The sequence below is a fragment of the Chiloscyllium plagiosum genome, chromosome 44, assembly GCF_004010195.1.
Source record: "Chiloscyllium plagiosum isolate BGI_BamShark_2017 chromosome 44, ASM401019v2, whole genome shotgun sequence".
NCBI lineage: Eukaryota > Metazoa > Chordata > Chondrichthyes > Orectolobiformes > Hemiscylliidae > Chiloscyllium > Chiloscyllium plagiosum.
In genome coordinates, this window is record NC_057753.1 from 5,956,130 (window position 1) to 5,962,369 (window position 6,240).

A 6,240-nucleotide genomic window follows, 5' to 3' on the forward strand; every position below is an offset into this window, starting at 1 on the left:
TATTTAATTCTTTCAGGTAACATGCTTAGAGCACAGATGTGAGAGTGTAGTTAATGGTCTAATGACAGAACTATTAAGAAACGTTTCTTGCATTGGCACAACTTGCAGCATGAAATAACAAATCTGAAAGAACAGTGATTGGTAGGATATAGGAACGTAAGTGTACATGGCCTTGCAACAATCAACAAAATTTTACTAAGGAATTCCACTTGTCTGCTGTAATCCGCATACACATTGTGTGTCTTGGATTGACTTTGAAATAAATGTGTTATTTCTTAACAAATAACTTCTGTTTCGCATGCAAATGAAAAAGAAAGGACATTGTTTGGTTCTATTAGTATTTCATGCAACAAAAGCTCATCGGTCGATTAGAGAAACAACAATCGACTGAAATAAATAATTATGTAGATTAATCGAATATAAAGACAACTGAATACAAAAAGTATAATGCATTGTTTGTTTGAAATATGAAAGCAAAAACGGCGCAAATGACAAAAAAACCTGGAAAGTTTAGGATCAGATACGGCTATAGATAGTTGCGGACACATTAAAGTACTCCCATTATTTGCGTTTGAATTTCACTGTAATTATAATCTCACTGAAGTCGCACTGTTCACGCTGACAGCGGATGTTTCAGCCTGAGTACATACACGTTATAGGGAATAATACTGAATAAAAAATCTTGTCAACAAAAAGCATATTGCAGTAGACAGAATGTAACTGTTCTGAACTTATACTGTGAAAGTGGAATGTAATTATTTAGAGCTGGGCTTCACTACACCTAATCCAACTGAGCTGAATAAGACCACATGCACTGCGTATACGGAACTGGTCTTGTCAACATTCAATGTTAATGTGTAGAACAAGTGTGACAAATTATGTTAACCAAAAACATAACCTTACTGCCCTCAACAATTTTGTTCTGCCAATAAAGATACTGAAATGGATTAGTACATACTGGATGTTAACCTATCACCAAAAATCTATATAGAATCTCTTACTTTGTTCTCCATATTATGTATGAATTATTTAATTCAAATAGTTTTCTTAGCTTCAATTTTGCTGGTAGTTATACGATTCACCACAATTAGATTTTATTTTTTCCCCACATTAAACAGCACTGACTGTTTCACATCACAAGTACAATGTCATCCATGGGCGCACTTCATTAAATTTTCTATGTGCACCTCACACCACAAAAACACATTCTGTATACACTTTAACCGTGGGTCAGTTATTTCGTTGTACTCTCCATATTAAAGTGATTCCTTCATATTATGTTGCATGGATTAACATACTGTTGCTGCAACACAGCGTTATAATCGCTGTGTCATTGATGTTGTGCCATGTCTTTCACTGTTGTATAATGGAAGAGAGTATAGTCTCACACTTCTGCGTGATGAGAGAGGATTAATTAGTAATCTGGTATACAAGCTTTTTTGGGGAAGAGTGACCTTAACATGGTAGAATTCTTCATTAAGATGGAGAGTGACACAGTCAAATCTGAGATTAGGATCCTGAACATAAAGATAACTAAATTTGGCAGTTGGAAGCATGCACTGGCTAGAATAAGGTGGTCAATGATACTTAAGACGTTGGTCGTGGATGTGCAACAGCAGAGCAATTACATGAACTCCAACAACTGACTGGCTTAACGGTAGAACAGAGAAGATGTTTCAACCATGCCTAAGATAAGGAAGTGAGAGATAGTGTTAATGTCAAAGAGGAGACATATAATTTGGTCAGAAAGAAAAAAACCCAGCAAAATGGAGGACTGGCAGAAATTTAAAATTTAGCAGAAGGGGATAAAGATTTTAACTTGGCAGAAGAAAATAGAATACAAAGGTAAGCTTTTAGAAAATGTTTTTAAAAAAGCTTCTAGAGATATGTAAAGAGAAAAATCCTATTGAAGATAAATGTTGTCCCCTTACAGTCAGAATCAAGTAAATTCATAACCAAAAATGAAGAGATAGCAGACCAGTTGAACAAATATTTTCAATCTGTCATCTCCAGGGAGGACAGTAACAAGCCTGAGAGTCAAGCATGAAAGCGGAACTGAAGGAAATCCTTATTAGTCAGGAAATGGCTTTGGGGAAATTGATGCGATTAAAAGCCAATACGTCCCCAGGGTCTGATGCTCTGCATCCGGAGTACTAAAGGAATTGGACCGAGAAATGTTGGACAAATTTGTTGATCATTTTCCAGCATTATATAGACTCTGGAAGACTTCCAGTGGACTGGAGGGTAGCTATTGTAATTCCACTTTGTACCAAAGGAAGGAGAGAGAAAACAGAAATGATCACCTTTTTAGCCTGGCATCAGTGGTGAGGTAAAGGCTGGAATCAATTACTAAGGACGTGATAACTGAACATTTGGAAAGATATAGCAGGATCAGTTAGCAGTCAGGAAGCGGAGAGTTAGAATAAGTATATCCTTTTCAGAGTGGTAGACAGTGAAAAGTGAGGTACTGCAGGGAGTGCTGGGACCCCAGCTATTCATAACAGACATTTAAGATTTGGACAAAGGAATTGAATGCAATATCTCCAAACTTACAGAACGTGAAGCTGTGGAATTCTCTACAACAGAAAGCTCTTGGGCCCAGTCCATTGATAGATTCAAGAGCTGGATGTGGAGCTTATAGCCAAAGAGATAAAGGCGTATGGAGAGAAAGTTGGAATGGGATGTTGAAATTGCATGATGGCTTAGTGGTTAGTACTGCTGTTTCACAGCGCTAGGGACCCAGGTTCAATTCCAGCCTCAAATCACTGTCTCCTCATTCCCTCCCCACGTCTGTGTGGGGTTCCTCCCACAGTTCAAAGATATGCGAGTGAGGTGAACTGTCCATGCTAAATTGCCTGTAGTGTTCAAGGTTGTGTCGGTTAGGTTAGTTAGGGGAATGAGTCTGGGTGGGTTATCCCTCGGAGAGTCAGTGTGGACTTGGTGGGCCAAATAGCCTGTTTCCATACGATCAGGATTCTATAGGGGTGGCAAGATGGCTCAGTGGTTAGCACAGCTGCCCGTGTCTGCCTGGGCTCCGTCCGGGTGCTCTGGTTTCCTCCCACAAGCCAAAGATGTGCAGGCCAGGTGAATTGGCCACGCTAAATTACGCATAGTGTTGGATGTATTAGTCAGGGGTCAGTGTGGACGTGTTTCGCTCAATGGCCTGTTTCCACACTTTCGGGAATTTCATCAATGTAATCTGGTTTTGGAGATTAAATTAAAATACTATACATCACCAGCATGGAATGAAAATAACTAGATTTTGGTAAAAACAAAATACCTTTTTTCCCCATTAATTCTGATTTTACAGCTTAATACTCCAATAGTCAGGCCTAGCTTTGTGCCAATAGAGCTGACAGAAGGTTGGGATCCCTAAGCAATGGAGAGAACGGGGGTAAATCCAGTGTTGGTGAAAAAGAAAAAAAGTCAGTTTGATCACTCTTTGCAATTTCAGGCAGTATAACCTTGTTGTATTATTAATCTTTGCAATGATCCTGAATATCCAAATTATGAATGTAACCTCTTCTAAAGGTTAAGATTTTAGTGACTTAACATTTAGTCTGAAGAAAAACTGTCATATATATCATTTTTTGAGCTCCTGCAGCAACCTGTTTCTTTATGACAGGACTCAGCTAAAATAGGGTAAAATCGCCTCTGGTTGTAATTGCTTGACTATTTAAATGATGAAAGTCGTACAATAAAAAGTGAATTCTATATTATATTGTTTAATATACTATTTCCAGTGTTACTCAGGGACTCCACTATTATGGACTTATTAGCAATAAGCAACATAGTTTTGTGCAAGGAAAGTCATGTTTCCCAAACTTGATTGAGTTTTTTTGAGGAAGTGACAAAGGTGAACTATGAGGGCAGTGCAGTGGATATTGACTTTGCGATCTTTAGCAAGGCCTTTGACAAGTTCGCTCATAGCAAGCTAAAATAAATGCAGATATCACATCAGATCCACAGTGAGGTCTAGGATGGATACAGCAGGCAGACAGTAGCTGTGGGAGGTTTTTTTTATTTCAATTGTGATGAGTGTCGTTTTACAGTGTTCAGTACCGAGACCCCAGGTGTTTCTGTGACGTGGAGGAGAAGGTAGGTGACCTATTTAGTAAGTCGGTAGATGGCACAATGATTGGGAAAGCTGCAGATAGTGTGAGGACAATTTACAAAGGAGACACACTAGATAGGCTTCGCTATAGAAATGACAAATTGAGTTTAATCTAAATAAATGTGAGGTGGTGCAATTTGGAAGGTCTAATGCTAGAGGGAAGTAAATGGCAGACTCCTTTGTAGCAGCAAAACACAGAGGGACTGAGGAGGACATGTCCACGGTTCCAACTCAACTGAATAAGGTCAGCTTTCCTTCACCTATCGGAGAATCGAGTATAAGAATAGGGAAGTCATGTTGCAGCTGTAACAAACTTTAATTAGGCCACGTTTGAAATATTGTTTGCAGTTCTGGTCGCCACACTACCAGGAGGATGTAAGGGCTGTCCAGAGGGTACAGCAATAGTTTTACTGTGATGTTGTCTGCTTTGGAGTGCGTTAAATGTGAGGAGAGGTTGGGCAAATTTGGTTTGTTTTCACATCAGCTGTGAAGAATGAGGAGTGACCTAATGGAAATGTACAAAATTATGAGACAGGTGGATAGAATGGACAGCCAAAGTCTTTTTTCCACCCCACCCCCGGCCAAAGGAGCAAATGTCAATTAATACAGGACATAGCTTGAAGGTAAAAAGGGAGAACATTTAATGGAGATATGAGAGGTGAAGTTTTCACACAGAGGGTGATACGTGACGGGAATGCACTGCCAAAAGAGGTGATAGAGACGGATACAATAGTTACGTTAAAGAGGCATCTTGAGAGATGTATGAATAGGCATGGAGTATAAGGAAAAGGACTGCACAGAGGCGAAAAGGTTTTCTAGTTTAGAGAGTCATCACGTGTCAGTGCAGTCTCGGTGGGCTGAAAGGCCTGTTCCTAATCTGTGCTATCCTTTAGTTCCTTTCGATTCAACTTCTCCATCCATGCAGAGGTTTATGCATAGTTGCACCAGACTGTTTTTCAACGTGGACATTTATCTGTATTAGGATATTTGATTTGTTGAACAGCTTGGTTAGAAGTCTTCCCTTACTTTTAATAAACAACGTAAAATTGTACAGCTTGAGGTATGGTTCAGATCATACTTTGCAACATTGTATTTAAAACAGTTAAAAAAAAGCTAATCCAATTGTAAATCGCGCCACCTTGCTTGTACTCTCACTCGTAAGTGGATGAAACTTTAGAAAGAAACGGTTTATGAAGAAAACAAGTAACTGGCAACGTGATTTGACAGACATTCCAAGTCACAGTGAAGTTATAAAAGAACGACAATAGTTGCTTCTAAAGTTAGATTTTTTTTCCCACTTAACACGGGGCTGGTCCAAAGTAATTATTTTTAAAATGTGCATGCATGTCACTACACAATTGGGATGCGGCGATGAGAAGAATCTCCTTATGTTGCAGATGGTCTGTCCTTGCACTTCTCGAATTAGAAATTGTTTACTCAGACTTTAGTAAAGCTTTTAGCAAGGTTTTATATGATGGACTATTCAGCAAAGTTAGATCACTGGGCAATCAAGCTGATCTTGCCAACTGTGTACAACATTGGCTTAGCGGCAGGTGAGAGAATGTAATGGTGGAGGGTTGTTTTCAGACTGGAGGTCTGTGACCAGCCGTGTTTCAGATCGGTGCCAAGTACACTTGTATTTGCCGTTTATATAAATGCTTTAGATGATAATATAGAAGGCATGGTTAATAAATTTGCGGATGACACCAAAATTGGCAGACAATGAGGAAGGTAATCTAAAATTAAAACGAGGTTCTTACTGATTGGGTCGATGGGCTGAGGAGTGCCAAATGGACTTTAATTTGCATACATGACAGGTATAGAACATAGAACATAGAAGAATACAGCGCAGTACAGGCCCTTCGGCCCTCGATGTTGCGTTGATCCAAGCCCACCTAACCTACACTAGCCCACTATCCTCCATATGCCTATCCAATGCCCGCTTAAATGCCCATAATGAGGGAGAGTCCACCACTGCTACTGCAGGGCATTCCATGAACTCACGACACGCTGAGTAAAGAACCTACCCCTAACATCTGCCCTATACCTACCCCCCCTTAATTTAAAGCTATGCACCCTTGTAATAGCTGACTCCATACGTGGAAAAAAATTCTCACTGTCGACCC